This window comes from Dioscorea cayenensis, chromosome 5 (genome assembly GCF_009730915.1).
Source record: "Dioscorea cayenensis subsp. rotundata cultivar TDr96_F1 chromosome 5, TDr96_F1_v2_PseudoChromosome.rev07_lg8_w22 25.fasta, whole genome shotgun sequence".
Lineage (NCBI taxonomy): Eukaryota > Viridiplantae > Streptophyta > Magnoliopsida > Dioscoreales > Dioscoreaceae > Dioscorea > Dioscorea cayenensis.
Genome location: NC_052475.1, coordinates 19,413,029 through 19,432,816, shown reverse-complemented (window position 1 = coordinate 19,432,816; position 19,788 = coordinate 19,413,029). Strand labels below are relative to the sequence as shown.

General features: G+C 41.4%; 2 non-coding genes across 2 annotated transcripts; one reads left to right on the top strand and one right to left on the bottom strand.

Moving 5' to 3' along the window:
- Positions 1 to 3,426: 3,426 nt before the first annotated feature.
- Positions 3,427 to 3,533, top strand: LOC120262712. The gene has a single exon (XR_005536968.1). It is a non-coding gene; the product is annotated as a small nucleolar RNA R71 (small nucleolar RNA).
- Positions 3,534 to 16,513: 12,980 nt separating this feature from the next.
- On the bottom strand, positions 16,514 to 16,620 carry LOC120262560. Its single transcript, XR_005536827.1, has one exon. It is a non-coding gene; the product is annotated as a small nucleolar RNA R71 (small nucleolar RNA).
- Between the last annotated feature and the right edge of the window lie 3,168 nt (positions 16,621 to 19,788).

The following is a 19,788-nucleotide window of genomic DNA, read 5'->3' as shown; positions in this document are numbered from 1 at the left end:
AGGCGTGAGATTGAGAGATTTCTCCGCCGGGACCTTGTAGGGGGTTAGGATCCTTCACCGGGAATTAGGGTTGGATCAATCTTTAGGAATCGGATACACCTCTTGGAATCCCTAGAGTGCTTTGCAGTCATATGTGGTGTGAGGTGTTGAGATTGAGCTATTTCTCTACCGGGATCTCGTAGGGGACTAGTATTGGTGATCGGGAGGCCGGATCTGATTATATTTGGATTTCCACGACTTAACTTACTCATCATAGAAACACTTTGCCCGAATATCCCACTTTTACTGATTGAGATCTCCATCCATTTAACCCTTGCATATTCGTCTCCGGTATTCATTTCTTCGCACATTAGATCACCACACCTTTCCATTTATCAATAGGTTAGAAAGCAGAGAAGAAGTTAGTACTAGTAGCCCTGTTCCCTGTGGATTCGACTACCCACTCACCAGGGTAATTATTACATCGACACCTGTACACTTGCGTTTTACACGCATATTCGGACGTGTGTCAGGGGACGCTCCTGTACCTCTCTACTCACCGTCTCAACCCTCTCTAATCAAGCTTTATCTAACCCTCATGATGTGTCACTCACTCACAAGGATTACCACATGAACTCTCAACCTTAGTGTCACTCTTAGCGAGTATTCAAACAATCAAACATTCAAGATTGGAACTCACAATAACATCAATTAATTGAAAGCATAATAAAAAGATTCAATGAAACTAATACATCCTAGGGTTTACAAATACCCAAGTACCCACTAGGGGTTTAGCTCTCCATGGAGCACAATACAAACAATAATGAAATCAAATGTAAAAGAAAGCAATCCGTTGGAAAACCTCCTTGATAGTTGTGGCGATGGTCTTGTGGAGAGTCCTCTACTCGTCACAAGATCCCCTTGTCCGGTATAAGATACGCCTCGCCGAATCAATCCGACGGAGGCTCCATTACCAACCTTCTTCCAAAGAGATGACGATGTCAGAGCAGTAGAACCTCTCCAAATCCCTAGCCAATACCTCTCAAAACCCTAGCCGCAGTCCTCTCTCAAGTTGGGTAAAAGATGGAGAAAGGAATGTTGAAATCGGGGCTGAAATCGTCCTTAAATAGGGCTGGAATCGGGATTCCACACGCCCCTGTGGATATTCCACACGGGCATGTAGAATTAACGCATGGGCGTGTGGAATTTCCACATGCTCAAAATACTCCCGAATCCATGCTTTCATTGAGGTAACATAAACGGGCACACGTTCACATCGTGGATCATCTTGGTTCTTCAATAAACAGTCACGTTGGTGGAGATCTTGCTAAATATGCACAAGCTGGAATACTAGGATGTGATTGCTTTCATGCCTCTCTGAATCATTGCCTTAGCTCAAATACAAGGAGGTTGGCACACATTCTAGCATTCTAAACCAAACTCATGTCTCCGCGTTTGAGCCTTCTCAAGATCTCCTCTAAATAATGTGTAAAACGATCTACAATGGCTTCTTTCACAAATAATCGGCCTCACAACCCAACCTATATAAAAATACATAAATACACACGTATTAGAGCTAAAACCTGACAAAAGTAATGCTCATCATAAGGAAAGAATGCTTCGCATTGTTATCGCACAAGCACTTATCAACCCCTAGTTATAATTAAGCCCTCAGATACTAATGATTACTTCAACACTTCACCCTGTTGCTTACGTAACTAAGGCCCAGTGGAATTCATCTCTTAGGACTTCACTCTATTGTGACCGCAAAGAACTCTTGGAATGTGGAGGTAGGATAAGTCACACAGGAGGGGAAAGGGGGGATTCCGCTACCTCTCGACTCACCCTCTCAACCCTTTCTAATCTAGCATTGTCTAACTTCATGGTGTCTCAGTTATCCACAATGATAACCAAGATGCATTCTTAACCCTAGTGTCACTCTAAGGGAAAACCAACACAACAAGCATTCAAGATTAGAACTCAATTAAATCATCAATTAATGAAAGCATATTAAGAGATCATAGAAACAATATCATCCTAGGGTTTAAAATCCCAAGCTCCTACTACGGGTTTAGCTCTCCATGGAGCAAAATACAATCAATAATGAAATCAAAAGTAAAGATATGCAATCCTTGAATAAAACCCCCTTAGTGTTCATGTCGATAGTCTTATGGAGTGGCCATACCTTCTCTAAAGGTCCCCTCATCAAGCCTAGGGCACACCTCGCCAGATCAGTGCTGATGAAAGCTCCCCCAATAACAATCTTGCAAAGGAAACAAAGTGTCAAAAGCTGAAAACCTCTTAAAAAGCCTAGCCAAAGCCTCTCCATACCCTAGCTGCGGCCGCCTCCAAAGGTGAGAAAAGATAGGCCAAAGGATGGAAAGAAGGATACCTCAATCGGGCTGAAAATCGTGACTTAAGTAGGGCTGGAATCGGGAATCCACACGGGTGTGTGCAATTTTCACAAGCATGTGTTAATCTGCAGAAATTCATTTTTCAGTAGCTTGTGAACAGTAATTGCTATAGTAAATTACTACATTATCCTTCTACAGTAATCCACCAAAATACTCCCGAATCCACACTTTTCATCGAGGCAACATAAACAATCACACATCCATACTGTAGATCGCGTTACATCTTCAAATAAAAACACATTTGACGACAATCTTCCTAGCATTGTACAAGTCAGAAACATAGTGTGACTACCTTTTTGCCCCTCCAATTTGCATATTCACTTGAGCACAACGGAGGTTGCCACACACTCACATATCTTTAAGCATGACTTATGTCTTCACGTTTGTTCACTCCAAGATTCCATCAATAAAGTGCAAACGCAATCTACTTTGGCTTTTTTCTTCTATACTTGTCTCCACAACCCTACATGCACAAAAGTAACACAAAGACACATGTATTAGCGATGTAATCTGGGAAGAGTAATGCTCGTTGTAAGAAAAAGAATACTTCATATTACTAATACACAAGCACTTATCATGCTCCAAGAGAAGATTGGGTGATTTCAGAACCCCGGATTGAAACTGTTGCTATAAGGATTGCCTTGCCCTCTTACTGCATTATCTACAAAATCTACCTATTCATCAGTGCTGCACTCCTAATAGAAATAGGACAGTCAGATGAGGTATATACACCTCCACACCTATCCCAGTTCATCACTGTTGCCACTCTTAGAGAAGTTATAGTATCTAACTTCTTTGCTCAATGCTTCTACTTTGGCTGCTAAGGATATGATTGCATCAATCTCATAAAGACTGGCTAACTTCTTCTTATCATGAGCATTCCATTGATAACTGGTCATAACCATTTCGTCTATGAGTTGTCTAGTGGCTTCTGAGGTTTTACTTCCTAAGGTACCCCTACTACAGCATCAAATAACTGTTTTGTGTTTGGATTTAACTCATTGTAGAAAGTATGTACAATCATCTACTCAGGGAACCATGTTGAGGACATTTCCGCAGGAGATCCTTGAACCTTTCCCATGTCTCAAAGAGATATTCCAATTCCATTTGCATAAAAGAGGAGATTTCATTCCTGAGCTTCACAGATTTTCTAGGCGGGAAATATCGAGCAAGAAAAACTTCTAACATTTTCTTCTAAGTAGTGATCGACGCTTGAGGTAATGACTATAAGTACTACTTTGCTTTCCCCTTTAAGAAAAATGGGAAGAGTGATAAGTGCTTGTTTCTAAGTAATACAAAGTATTCTTTTCTTACATTGAGTATCTCTTTTATCAGATTTATCGCTTATTTGTGTGTATTTGTGTTCTTTTGCATATGTATGGTTGTTGATACAAAGTTGGATGAAGAAAGCAAAAGTAGATTGTAGATGTGATTGTAATGAAGCTGTTAGATCAAACAAAGGTGAAGACACAAGTTGTGCTCGAAGACATGTGGGTGTGTGCCAATCTCTATTATGCTCCAGAGAATACACAAAGTGGAGGGGCACAAAGGCAGTCACACTCATTTGTTCCGACTCATACAATATTAGCAAGAGCTCCATTAATGTGGTTTCATTGAAGACATGATGCGATCTACCTCATGGATGTGTGTCCATTCATGTGGCCTCGATGAAAAGTATGGATTCCGGAGCATTTTGGCGAAGTACTGTAGTAGTTACTGTAGCAAGTCACTGTTGTAGTTACTGATAAGTGCTTGTGTATTAGTAATATGAACTATTATTTTCTTGTAATGAGCATTACTTTCATCAGGTTTTATTGCTTATACATATGTATTCATTTTTTTTTGTGCATGTAGGGTTATGGAGACAAGTATGGAAGAAAGAAGCCAAAGACAATCATGAATGCACTTTGTTGATGAAATGTTGGAGTAAACAAATGTAAAGACACAAGTTGTGCTCAAGGACATATGAGTGTGTGCCAACTTGCATTGTGCTTGAGAGAACATGCAAATTGGAGGGGCACAAAGGCAGTCACACTCATGTGTTCAGACTTGTGTAATGCTATCAAGATTGTCGTCAAATGTGATTTTATTGAAAATACAATACGATCTACCACATAGATGTGTGCCCGTTCATGTGGCCTCAATGAAAGTATGGATTTGGGAGTATTTTGGTGAGTATTGTAGCAAATCATTGTAGCAGTTACTGTTCACAGGCCACTGAAAAATCGATTCTTGCATATTCACACATGCTCGTGTAGATGCCCGATTCCAGCCTATTTAAGTCCCGACTTTAGCCCGTTTGGGAATCTTTTGCCCATCTCTTCACCATCTTTGGAGGCTCTCGTGGCTAGGGTTTGGAGGAATGTTGGGTAGGTTTTTGGAGTGGTTCTACGGCCTTCATCACCGCGTTTCCTTCGGATGATAGTTATTGGGGGAGCTTTCATCGCAATCGATTCAGCGAAGTGTGCCCTACGCTTGATGAGAGAACCTTTGAAGAAGACGCGGCTACTCAACAAGACCATTGGCATGGACACCAAGGGGGTTTTATTCATAGATTGCATATCTTTACTCTTGATTCCATTACGGATTGTATTTTGCTCTATAGAGAGCTAAACCCCTAGTGGGTACTTGGACATGTAAACCCTAGCATGATATTGCTTCTTTGATCTTTTATTATGTTTTCTTTAATTGATGTTTTAATGGAGTTCCAGTCTTGAAATGCTTATTGACTTGTAACTTTTGTGGACGAGTGACACACCAAGAAGTTAGATAATGCTAGATTGGAGAGGGTTGAGAGTGTGATTCGAGATGTAGCGGAACGTCCCCTTTCCCCTCCGGTATAATTTATCCTACCTCCACATTCTAAGAGTTCTTAGTGGTCATAATAAAGTGAAGTGCTAAGAGATGAACTCTGCTGGGGCTTAGTTGCGCAAGCAACAAAGTGAAGTGTTGAAGTAATCCTTAGTATCTGGCGCTTAATTGTGACTAGGGGTCTTTCACCTGGACCAAAGGGTTTGATTTAGGGTTTATCACTTGTAGTCCGTAGAGATTTAATCAACCTTACACAGTGTGAGGCATCAAGACTGAGCTATTTCTCTGCCGGGGTATAGTGTAGGGTTAGTCACAATTGACCTTAGGTTTGGGACCGTGTGTTTTAGGATTTCCATGACTCATTAAGCATCAATTGAGAAACATAATGGTTGGTCTTGCATTTGAAACAATAGTACTAGGGTGAACAATATCTGGGTACCCCAATTTTTATCGATTGCCTCTCCTATCTTTTATTTGCACCTCCTTTTTCTTTCCTTATTTCTATTTTCACTGATTTTGTTGACACCACTATCGATTCATCTTCATTCTAGTTAAATAACAATCTTTGTATTTCTGATCACTATTCTCTAGGGATACGACTACCCACTCACCATGGTATTATTACTACGACAAACCCGTGCACTTGCTGTTCACACACAAAAGGGCGTTGTCAAGTTTTTGGCGCTGTTGCCGAGAAATAGTCATTTTGGAAACACTTTTCACTTTGCTATTTTAGCTATTCATCATTTGTTCTATTTCACATTCTCTTATTATTCCATCGTTCTAAATTATTTTTTCTTTCTTTGATTTCAGGAAAGATGATCAACTGTACCAAAGTATTTGACACCAAAATGGGAATGGTTAAGAACATAGAACTAAAGATGCAATTGTTTGCAATACAGTCCACTACATGCTATTGCGAGCAAGAGTTCCCTACAAACAACCACCCCTGTAAAGAATCAGTTGTTGATCACATTAGTGGTATTCAGGATACAGATTATGAGCTAGAAAGTGGGTTAGATCAGTTTAAAAAGTCAGCACTGCTACCTATAGGCTACCAAAAGGAAGTAAGTTTGGAAAAGGTTCTTGCTCAGTTTGATTCTTTTCATCAAGAATAAAGGCACGAGATTTTCTCATTGGGTATTTTGAAGATAGTTGATAAGTGCTTGTGTATTAGTAATACGAAGTATTCTTGTCTTACAATGAGCATTACTTTTATCAGATTTTAGCGCTAATACATGTGTATTTATGAACTTTCATGCATGAAGGGTTGTGGAGTGAAAAGATCCCCTTGCGTATATCCCGCAAGTGCACGGGTTTGTCGAAGTAATAATCCCGGGTGAGCGGGGTCAAATCCACAGGGAGTAGGGAGTGGAAATACTTAATTTGGTTCTTAGCTATGTGGAAGATCAATAGTGATTAGTGTGAAATTGATTCAATTCTCAACAATAAAAGCAACAAGTGAGAGAGCAAGAATAAAGAAGAGGGCAAGGCAATCGATAAAGATGGGGAACTCGGATGATGCTTCACCTAGGATAATCGTTTCAAGTGCAAGAACTCTCTATTATACTTCCTAATCAATGCCATGGTGAGTCGTGGAAATCCTTACATACATAGTCCCAAATCTAAGGTCAACAATGCCTAACTCTATACATGTCCCGGAGGAGAAATCGAACAATCTCAACACCTCGTACTAGCATAAAGTTGCAATGAGCTCTAGGGATTCCAAGTGATAAATGTCTTCCTAAAAGTAGACCTAACCCTTTGATCCAGGCGGAAGGTCCCTAGCCACAATTAAGCCCTAGATACTAAGATCCTCTCAACGCTTTACTCCATTGCACGCGCAACTAGGGCCCAGCAGAGGTTCATCCCTTAGACCACTCACTCTATTATGGCCGCAAAGAACTCGAGGAACAGAGGTAGAATCTATCACGCCGGAGGAGAAAGGGGATGCTCCTGTACCTCTCGACTCACCCTCTCAACCCTCTCCAACCTAGCTTTGTCTAACGCTCGTTGTGTGTCACTCACTCACAAGGCTACCAACAAGAACTCTCAACCCTAGTGTCACTCTAGGGGAAATGTTCATATAATTAAACATTCAAGGTTGGAACTCACAATAAACATCAATTTATTGAAAGCATAATAAAGAAGTTCAATGAAACGAATACATCCTAGGGTTCACAATCATCCAAGCACCCACCAGGGGTTTAGCTCTCCATGGAGCTTAGTACAATCAAAGAAATCGAATGTAAAAGTAATGAATCCATAAAGAAACCCCCTCGATGGTCGTGTCGATGGTCTTGTGGAGAGTCCTCTACTCGTCGTCCAAGGATTCCTTCGTCCGGTATAGGATACGCCTTGATCGAAGCTCTCCTACCAACCTTCTTCCTAATGGAATCACGATGTCGGAGTGGTAGAACTTCTCCAAAACCTTGGCCAATACCCCTCGAAACGCTAGCCGAAGCCCTCTCGCAAGTTGGGGAAAAGATGGAGAAAAGAATATCAAAATCGGGGCTGAATCGACTTTTAAATAGAGTCGGAATCGGGTGACTCCACGGGCAGTATCGGTACACGCCCGTCGCGGAATTTCCACACGGCCGTGTTGATTCTCTGCTTTCGTGATTTTTCGCCCTAGCGTGAACATGAACTACTACATTGATTTGTTACAATACCTGCTACAGTACTCTACCTGAAATACTCTCGAATCCACTTTTCATCGAGGTAACATAAACGGGCACACATTTAAGCTGTGGATCGCTTTGCTTCTTCAATGACGGATAAGATGATGGAGATCTTGTTCTATGTGCATAAGTCGGAATGCTTGAGTGTGATCGCCCTTGTGCCCCTCCAAATGGTTGTGTAAACTCAAATACGGGGAGGTTGGCACACACTCTAGCATCTCGCACCCGACTTATATCTTCGCGTTTGAACTTTAGCAAGATTTCATCCAAAAATCGGTGTATTATGATCCACATTGGGCTTCTTTCCTTCATAATTGGTTTCACAAACCCTACATGCACGAAAGTAACATAAAAAAACACATATTAGTGTAAAAAAACCCGAGGAAAGTAATGCTCAACATAAGGAAATAATGCTTCGCATTCATATCGCACAAGCACTTGTCAAACTCCCCCACACTTAAGCTTTTGCTTGTCCTCAAGCAAAAATTAAAATGTATGCGCATGGATGAAGGAAATATTGGAAGTGCTTGGCCTTAGGTTCACCAAAGCATACAAAGAGAGCATTCTACAAGAAAGGTAAATTTCAACACTAAATACGAAAAATCAATGCTCTAGCTAAAAACTTGAATAATAAAAAAAAAGGACAACAAACCCGAAATCGTGTAAGTGTGCGAACTCACTCAAGTCAACCCAAAGTATACTCCTGAAAGCTCTAAGTATAAGGGACTTATTTATCTACAACAAGAAAACAACGAACATTTCAAAAACGGTAGTAGCTTCACACATCCTCTAAGGTAGCCCTTTCCAAAGCGGCCGCTAAGGTGGCTTTCACACTTTCGAGGTGGTAGCTCTTTCTACCGGAGTGGTAGCTTTCCGTCATCCTATAAGATAGCTCTTTCTCTCATTAGGGCATAGCTAGTATCCGACTTATGAGAGTAGCTTCATACTTCATAGGTGGTAGCTCTTTCCGCCCAACAAGCACAATAAAACTATTTTGTTTCTGTTTCTTTGCATTTTCAATTTTTTTTTTTTAGAATTTGCACAAGAAACAACTATAACTAGTCCGTTTAACATCAAACTTGAGTTTCCAATAGAGTTTAAAGAGTGAGTAGTGTAACAAGTATAAATCGGGTAAAAATTCCTAGAAATTCAAGCAAGAACTTGAGCATGAAAACATTCAATGTTAGAAATTCTCCTAAACTCAAGAATACAATGCTTGCAACTAAGGTGAACCGCCATTGGCTATGTGAGCATATAACAATCAAGAATAATAGAAAAGATGTGTGCACTATGAAACTCCCCCCCACACTTAAGTTGTACATTGTCCTCAATGTACGCATGCAAGCCCACTCATAATGTATATCAATGAAGAATATATGTGGGGGAAGCAATCAAAACAATACTCCCCCGACTCCTAGTGTTGCATTTGATGGAGCTAAGTCCTTGGGCGTAATGTTCCGAAGGGTTGTGAAGCTCACACAGGCAAGTGCCGAAGCAATTTGGCCGTGCCCATGACAAAGTCTCAATTCCCATGATGACAAGACCATCTGCACGCATACACGAGGGGGTTCAGTGAAGCTCAATAAAACAAAAATAACTCGAGTATACAAAAGATAGAGCAATGAATACAACTCGAGACAACAAAATGAAAATAAACTCGGAAGGAAAAATCCTTTTCTCGAGTATACAAATCCAAAAATAAAATGCGAGAAAATAAAAATACGAAAAATAAGAACAAAGAAAGTAAAGACGCCTTAAGTGTCGGTGTCAAAAGCTAGTACATCTATTTCTGTTGCTAGTGAAGATGACGCTGGTGCTGCAAAATAAATGAAGATTGGTAAAGAAAAGATAAAGAGAAGCTTACCGACAAAAATGAGAATGAAAGACTAGAAAATGGCCGAAAACTCAATTAACAACCCTCCCGAAACAACGGTGAGAGGTCGAGAGAAAGCAAGGATATTTTTCTCAAAAACGTATGAGGGTGAAAAAGATGAAGAAACCCAAAAAGATTTTTAAAGAAAAACCCCGTGGTTCTAGCATATCCGTGAATCCACACCCGGGCGCAGTGGAAATTACCCACGCCTGCGTGCCCGACCCACAGGGTCAGACGCACGCCCATGTGGACTCTCCATGCAACCGAGAAAATTCTCTAAGACCCATGCCCGTGCGAAAATACCACACGGGCATGGATATTCACAAGCCCAACTCACAAGGGCAAACGCACGCCCCTCTGTCTTCTCGGGATGGAGAGATCCTCTGCAGAGATTCGCACGGGCGTGCAAAAATTATCCACACCCGTGTGTGGTTCACAAGGTCGCCCACAGGAGCGAGTCCACGCCCCTGTTTGCTCTCGGGATAAACCGCCCAACTCTGCAAGAATTCACACGCCCGTGTGGAAATTACCCACGGGCGTGTGACAGTCACATGGTCATTCACAGGGGCAGCCGCACTCCCCTGTGCCTTCTCTAGATGAGCTCGCAGTGTAAATCCACGGGCGTGCGGAAATTCCACATGGCCATGTGTTTTATCTGGATGCCTTAGAAAATTCTGCAGGCTCTACAGAAAATTTTTTAACATGTTTACACACTCAGAGCCTGCCCTAATATGTAAGTTTTACCAGTGAAAAACATGTGAAATAGCTCAAACGACCAAAACTTCACCAAAACACATGAAAGCACAAGATAACACCAACGGTCCACAAGAAAAGCATAGCAATGGCCTATAAGAATCAAAACACCAACACTCAAGCTCTTATTCATGCAAACACTAAACTAAAAACTAGGAAAACAGTAATTGCTTGGGTTGCCTCCCAAGAAGCACTTGTTTTACGTCACTAAGCTTGACGTACCTCTTCTTTACCTTATGGAGGCTTGAAAAGAGTATGTTCCTCCTGACTAGACATTGCATAGCTACTTCCCTTAAACCAAAATTTTGCTTGCCGGGGTGGAATATTTGTTGGAGAGTTCAACCATCTTACCTTTGGCCTCCAAGGAAACAATTTGGGTTGGGAATTGTCCAAGCTTAGCATAGGTGGGTCATTGGATGGTTTCAATCTCCTACCCACATCTTCTCCCAAACCCAAAATCTCTTTCTTGCAATTTATGAGTTGATCAATCCCAAAGAGTAATGCTTGTTCCATTACTTTAGGATTTACTTCTTCTTGTGTATTTTCAGCTTGAACGGAACATGACACTAGCAAATCCCCTTGAAAATTTTCTCGCTCACAAGCACAATCTTCATTCACACTGTCCCAAAAATCTCAAAATGGTATTCAGCTTCTCCCTTTTCATTTTTATACACCAATGTACTCAATTTGCCCAACTTCTTCATTGTCGTTCACTACCACATCATCTCTACAAGGAACTTGAATTGCTTGCTCAAATTCTTGTTGTTCCTTGGAGAGTGTTTCAAGATCCCTCCTAATTGATGCTCAAGGTTTTTAAAGGAGGCTTCAAGACATCTTAGTGTGGTCTCCATATTTTGAATGCAGACATCGGATTCTTCGATGAAGTTAGCTAATACTCTTTGCAACTAAAGTGCATCCTCTCCGAGTATCTCACCCGTTTGACATTCCTCTTGAGGTGCCTCCCAATGTTGTTCACCATTATCCCATAATACGGTTGGGTAGCCCACTTCAATTGGATGATATGCGTTGTAACATGGAATGTTCTGCATTGTGAAGCTAAAAATTCTATCAACTTTTTTTCACTCGTAGCTTCAACCTCGCAAATGTAGAGTAACGATCGGGTCAATCATCATTTAAAAATCCTTGCAAGAAAAAAAGTAAGACATGACAAAAAGAAAATCAATGAGAATGACGGAAGAATAAGAAAAGTGTGAAATAATTAGAACAAATCAGAACGGTGATAGAGAAGAGATGTGAAATAGAATGAAGAGATAAATAGCTAACAAAACAAAGTGCAAAGTATCTCTAAATGCCTACTCACCGGCAACGGCGCCAAAAACTTGACAAAATCCCCTTGCGTATATCCTGCAAGTGTACGGGTTTGTCGAAGTAATAATCCCGGGTGAGCGGGGTCGAATCCACGGGGGAGTAGGGAGTGGAAATACTTAATTTGGTTCTTAGCTATATGGAAGATCAATAGTGATTAGTGTGAAATTGATTCAATTCTCAACAATAAAAAGCAACAAGTGAGAGAGCAAGAATAAAGAAGAGGGCAAGGCAATCGATAAAGATGGGGCACTCGGATGATGCTTCACCTAGGATAATCGTTTCAAGTGCAAGAACTCTCTATTATACTTCCTAATCAATGCCATTGTGAGTCATGGAAATCCTTACATACATAGTCCCAAATCTAAGGTCAACTATGCCTAACTCTATACATGCCCCGGAGGAGAAATCGAACAATCTCAACACCTCGCACTCGCATAAAGTTGCAATGAGCTCTAGGGATTCCAAGTGATAAATCTCTTCCTAAAAGTAGACCCTAACCCCTTTGGTCGAGTGGAAGGTCCCTAGCCACAATTAAGCCCTAGATACTAAGATCCTCTCAGCGCTTCACTCAATTGCACGCAGCAACTAGGGGCCCAGCAGAGGTTCATCCCTTAGACCACTCACTCTATTATGGCCGCAAAGAACTCGAGGAACGGAGGTAGAATCTATCACGCCGGAGGGGAAAGGTGACGCTCCTGTACCTCTCGACTCACCCTCTCAACCCTCTCCAACCTAGCTTTGTCTAATGCTCGTTGTGTGTCACTCACTCACAAGGCTACCAACAAGAACTCTCAACCCTAGTGTCACTCTAGGGGAAATGTTCATATAATTAAACATTCAAGGTTGGAACTCACAATAAACATCAATTTATTGAAAGCATAATAAAGAAGTTCAATGAAATGAATACATCCTAGGGTTCACAATCATCCAAGCACCCACTAGGGGTTTAGCTCTCCATGGAGCTTAGTACAATCAAAGAAATCGAATGTAAAAGCAATGAATCCATAAAGAAACCCCCTCGATGGTCGTGTCGATGGTCTTGTGGAGAGTCCTCTACTCGTCGTCCAAGGATTCCTTCGTCCGGTATAGGATACGCCTCGATCGAAGCTCCCCTACCAACCTTCTTCCTAATGGAATCACGATGTCGGAGCGGTAGAACTTCTCCAAAACCTTGGCCAATACCCCTCGAAACGCTAGCCGAAGCCCTCTCGCAAGTTGGGGAAAAGATAGAGAAAAGAATATCAAAATTGGGGCTGAATCAGCTTTAAATAGGGCTGGAATCGGGTGACTCCACGGGCGTGTACGGTACACGCGCCCGTGCGGAATTTCCACACGGCCGTGTTGATTCTCTGTTTCTGTGATTTTCGCCCGGCTGTGAACAGTAACTACTACATTGATTTGTTACAATACCTGCTACAGTACTCTACCTGAAATACTCTCGAATCCACTTTTCATCGAGGTAACATAAACGGGCACACATTTAAGCTGTGGATCGCTTTGCTTCTTCAATGACGGATAAGATGATGGAGATCTTGTTCTATGTGCATAAGTCGGAATGCTTGAGTGTGACTGCCCTTGTGGCCCTCCAAATGGTTGTGTAAACTCAAATACGGGGAGGTTGGCACACACTCTAGCATCTCGCACCCGACTTATATCTTCGCGTTTGAACTTTAGCAAGAGTTCATCCAAAATCTGTGCATTGTGATCCACATTGGGTTCTTTCCTTCATAATTGGTTTCATAACCCTACATGCACGAAAGTAACATAAAAACACACATATTAGTGTAAAAACCCGAGGAAAGTAATGCTCAACATAAGGAAATAATGCTTCGCATTCATATCGCACAAGCACTTATCATGGAGCCAAATAATGAAAGAAAGAAGCCAAAGTAGATTACGATTTTACTTTGTTGATGAAGTCTTAGAGTGAACAAATGTGAAGATACAAGTTGTGATTATAGATACGTGAATGTGTGCCCGACCTCCATGCTCTCAAGTAATTACATGGTTTGGAGTAGCGAGAAAGACAACCACATTTGTGTATTCGACTTGTGCAATGTTAGCAATATCTTCACCAATATGGCATTTTTATTGATGAAGCAATGCGATCTATAGCATAGATGTGTACCCATTTATGTCAACGATAAATGCTTGTGTGATAAGAATGTGAAGTGTTATTTTTCTTGTGATGAGCATTATTTTTATCAGGTTTTAGCGCTAATACTTGTGCATTTGTGTTACTTTCATGCATATAGGGTTATGAAGCTAAGTATTGAGAAAAGAAGCCAAAAGTAGATCGTAATCACATTGTTTGATGGAATCTTGGAAGGAACAAATGCGAAGACACAAGTAAGACTACAAGATACGTGAATGTGTGCCAATCTTCATGAATGCAAGTCACTACAATGGATTGGATGGGCACAAAGGCAGTCACATTTGCATATCATGACTCGTGCATTGATAACAAGATCTCTGCCAATGAATTTTTTGATTGAAGAAAATGTGCGATCTACGGCAAAAACATGTGTCCTTTTATGTTGACTCAGTAAAGAGTGTGGAATTGGGAGTGTTCTTGCCGACTACTGTAGCAGTTCTGTTCACAGCCGGCCAAAAATGAGATTTCCAGAGAATCCACATGGGTGTGTGGAAATTCCCCACGCCCATGTAGAAATTCCACAGGCCCACGGGAAACATCCACAGGGGCTTGTGGATGCTCGATTCTAGGCCTATTTAAGCAACGATTCAGCCCGATTTTGGGGATCTTTTTTATCTCTTCTCTTCCACTTTTCTCCATCGTTTGGGAGGCTATCGGCTAGGGTTTCAAGAGGCTTTTGGCACATCTTAGGAGTGGTTTGAAGGATTTGATATTGTGATTCGTTTGGAAGAAGGTTATTGGGGGAGCTTTCATCAGCATAGATCCGGCGAGGTATACCCTACGCCGGGCAAGGGAACCCTTGGAGAAGACTCAACTACTCCACAAGACCATCGGCACAAACATCAAGGGGGTTTTTGTATGGATTACTTGTTTTTACATTTGATTTCGTTGTTGATTGTAACTATCTCCATAGAGAGCTAAACCCCCTAGTGGGTACTTGGATTTGTGAACCCTAGGATGCTATTGTTTCTTTAAACCTTTTATTATGCTTTCCTTAATTGATGTTTTAATTGAGTTCCAATCTTGAATGCTTGTTGAATGATTTCTCCCTTAGAGTGACACTAGGGTTGAGAGTCTATATTGGTAACCTTTGTGGATGGGTGACAACGCCATGAGGGTTAGACAAAGCTAGATTAGAGAGGGTTAAGAGGGTGAGTCGAGAGGTAGCAGAGCGTCCCCTTTCCCCTTCGATTTTATTTGCTCTACCTCCACGTTCCAAGAGTTTTTTGTGGTCATAGTAGAGTGAATGGGCTAAGGGATGACCTTCCACTGGGGCTTAGTTGCAAATGCAACAGAGTGAAGCGTTGAAGTGATTTTAGCACCTAGGGCTTAATTGTGACTAGTGAGCTTCCGCTTGGACCAAAAGGTTAGGTCTACACATAGGAATAGGGATTTTCACTTGGAATCCCTAGAACATCTTGTAACTATACACACTGCAAAGTGTTGAGATTGATCGATTTCTCCACTGGGACTTGGTGTAGGGTTAGTCATGGTTGACCTTAGATTTGGGACCATGTATCTTAGGATCTCCATGACTCATTAATGTATTAGTTGGGAAGCATAATAGTTGTTTTTGTACATGAAATGATTATCTTAGGCGGAACAATATCCAAGTACCCCACTTCTATCGATTGCCTTATTTCTCACCTACTTCTGCTTCTTTTTCTTGTTTCTTTTACTCTTGTTTACACCACACCTAATCAACACAATCATTGTTCATATTTACTTGGTTAAGTAGTAATTTAAGTATTTTTACTCCCTACTCTCTGTGGATACGATCCCCACTCACCTGAGAATTTATTACTCGACAAACCCGTGCACTTGCGGGTAACACGCAAGAGGTGTTGTCAAGTTTTTGGCACCATTGCTGTGGAGTAGGCGTTTAGAGATACTTTGCAATTTTCTATCTTAGCCATTCATTCATTCGTTCTATTTCACATTTTCTTATTCTATCATTGTTCTGATTTTTCTTTTCTTTTTGGTTGCAACTCCAGGTTATGACCCGAGGGAACCCTTCACAAATTGTTGAAGGAGATCCTGAGCTTGAGATAACACTTAGAAGAAGGGGGAAAGAACTTGTACAGGAACAGTTAATCCGAGCTGAAGTAGAACGTCAAGGTCAGATAATATGGCAGAATAGATTAAGCAACAGAGAACACTTTATGATTATTCTAAACCCTCAGTTTTGGGCACACAATCGAGTATTGTGCGACCCCCGATTACAGCTCCGAACTTTAAGCTGAAGCCAGCATTCATCCAGATGATTTAGCAGACAGGGCAATTCAATGGTTTGGCTGATGAGGATCCAAATAACCATATAGAGAACTTCTTGCAAGTTTGTGGCATGCTGAAGATTAACGGTATATCAAATGATGCTATAAGATTGAGGGCTTTCCCATTTTATCTCAAAAGAAAAGCCAATTAGTGGCTTTATTCCTTGCCAAATGCATCCATCATGACTTGGAATAAGATGGTCGAAGCTTTCCTTGCAAGATACTTTCATGCAGGGAAGTCAGTGAAGCTTCAAAATGAGATATCATCATTTATGCATATGGTATTGGAATCATTGTTTGAGACATGGGAGCACTTCAAGGATCTTTTGCGGAGATGCCCACAACATGGATTTCCTGAATGGATGATTATTCAGACTTTCTATTATGGGTTTAATTCGAGTACAAGGCAATTGCTAGATGCCGCCGCAGGAGGAACAATGGGGAGTAAAACCCCCGAAGAGGCCTGACAATTGGTAGAGGATATGGCCATGAATAGCTACCAGTGGAACTCGCAGGAAAGGATAAAAGTGGCCGGACTCCATGAAATAGATGCAGTTACTTCTTTGGTGGCCCAAGTGGAATCATAGAGTAAGAAGTTAGGCCTTCTAACTTCCAATAGAGTGATGGCCATGACTACTTGCACCCGGTGAGGTGGAGGACATACCCACTCTGATTGCCAGATAGCCTGATAAGTGCTTATGCGATAAGAATATGAAGTGTTCTTTCCTTATGTTGAGCATTACGTTTCTCGAGTTTTAACGCTAATATAGGTGTATTTATGTTACTTTTGTACAAGTAGGGTTGTGAGGCCGATTATGAGAGAAAGAAGCCAATCTGGGTCGTAATGCAATAATTGTGGAGGAAATCTTGCTAAAGGGTCAAACGCAAAGACATAGATCGGGTTCCAGATGCAAGAATGTGTGATAACCTCTTCGTACTTGAGTTAGCACAACTATTTGGAGGGGCACAAGGGCAGTCATATTCAAGCATTCTGACTTGTGCATATAGAACAAGATCTCCACCAACATGTCTGTTATTGAAGAAGCAAGGTAATCCACAATGTAAATGTGTGCCCGTTTGCGTTACCTCGATGAAAGTATGGATTCGAGAGTATTTCAGGCTGGTACTGTAGTAGGGTACTATAGAAAATACTGTAGCAAAGATACTATAGCAGCACTATTTATAGCCGGCTGAGAAAATAGGAAAAAAGAGAATCCATACAGACGTGTGGAAATTCCACACGCCAGTGTGAAAAATCCACACTGGCGCCCACATGGGCGTGTGGATTCCCCATTCTATCCTTTTAAAAGCCGATTTCATCCCTGATTTTAGCATTCTTTTCTCCATCTTTTCCCCAACTTGAGAGAGGATGGTGGCTAGGGTTTTGAGAGGTATTGGCTAGGGCTTTGGAGAGGTTCTACGGTTCTGACATTGCGTGCCATTTGGAAGAAGGTTAGTGGGAGAGCTTTCGTCGGCACCGATCCGTTGAGGTGTACCTTAGGCCAGACAAAAGGATCCTTGCTACAAGTAGAGGACTCTCTCCACAGGACCATCGCCACGACTAATGAGAAGGTTTTTCTATGGATGCTTTATTTTTACATTCAATTTCATTGATTGTATCTAGCTCCATGGAGAGCTATACCCCTAGTGGGTACTTGGGTATTTGTGAGCCCTAGGATGTATTCGTTTCATTAAACCATTTTATTATGCTTTCAATTAATTGATGCTTATTGTGAGTTCCAATCTTAGAGACTTGATTGTATGAATACTCCCCTAGAGTGACACTAGGGTTGAGAGTTCTTCTTGGTAACTCTTGTGAGTGAGTGACACACCATGAGAGTTAGACAAAGCTAGATTGGAGAGGGTTGAGAGTGTGAGTCGAGAGGTAGCGGAGCATCCCCTTTCCCTTCTGGTGTGATCTATCCTACCTCCACGTTCTAAGAGTTCTTTGCGGCCATAGTAGACTGAATGGGCTAAAGCATGACCTTCCGCTGGAGCTTAGTTGCGAGTGCAATGGAGTGAAGCGTTGAAGTGATTTTAGCATCTAGGGCTTAATTGTGGCTAGGGATCTTTCACCTGGACCAAAGGGTTAGGTATATACATAGGAATAAGGTTTATCACTTGGAATCCCTAGAGCTCATTGCAATTCTATGCGAGTGTGAGGTTGAGAGGTTATTCAATCTTTCCTCCGGGACATGTATAGAGTTAGTCATGGTTGACCTTAGATTAGGGATCATGTAATTAAGGATTTCCACGACTCATTATTGCATCAATTAGGAAGTATAATATAGGGTTCTTGCACTTGAAATGATTGTCATAAGTGGATCAATATCCGGGTAGCCCATCTTTATCGATTGTCTTACCTTCTCCTTTACTTGTGCCTTCTATCTTGTTGTTTTTATTTTCCTTATTTCATATTTTGTCATACTTATCACTATTCATATTCCATATTAGTTAAGTAACAACTCAAGTGTCTTTATTCCCTACTCTCATTGGATAAGATACCCACACATCTAAGATTATTACATTGACACTCGTGCACTTGCGGTTTACACGCATATACTGACGTGTCATAGCTGTTGGTGGTACATCCTCTGTTGAACAAGTTGATTATGTGGGTAATGCAATGAGAAACCAAGGCAATCATTATAGCAATACCTACAATTCAGGTTGGTGGAACCATCCTAATTTCTCATGGAACAATCAAAGACAACAAAAGACCACCGCACCATGGGGTTTTCAACAAAAACAAACCCCAAACATGGAGAATCGAGTTTCAGGTCTAAAGACCTGGATGACCGATCTAGAGAAGTCCTTGACTCAATTTGTGCAATCATCATATACACGGTTCCAATCGGTTGAGGCTACACTTCGCAACCACACCACGTCATTGCACAATCTAGAAAATCAAATGGGGCAAATCACGAAGTCTCTATCAGAGAGACCACAAGGAAGCTTGCCGAGTAATACTGAGACCAACCCATGAGAACATGTGAAGGCAATCACTTCAAGAAGTGGTCGTGATGTTGAAAATAGGCTTCTAAGTGAGAAGACCATTGTTGAAGCACCAGAGGTCATAGAGGTTGGAAAGGGAGCAAACAAGGAGAAGGAGGAGCCAAGAATCCCTTAACCCTCTAGATTGAAGAACGACCAAGTGGATGACCAGTTCAAGATGTTTCTGGGTTTGTTTAGTCAACTACATATAAACATTCCCTTTGTTGAGGCATTATCCCAAATGCCTAGGTATGCCAAGTTCTTGAAAGATTTGTTGACCAACAAAAGGAAATTGGAGGAGAGTGCCTCTGTGATTCTAGATGCATCTTGTTTGGCGGTGTTGCAAAAGAACATGCCGAATAAGAAGAAAGACCTAGGAAGCTTCATCATCCCGTACAACATTGCCAATTTGGGTGAAGAAATGGCATTGGCAGATTCTCCGCCAAGTATCAACGTCATGCCGTATTCTTTCTTTCAGAAGCTAGGCTTCGGGGAGCCTAGGCCCACTCGAATGACATTACAATTG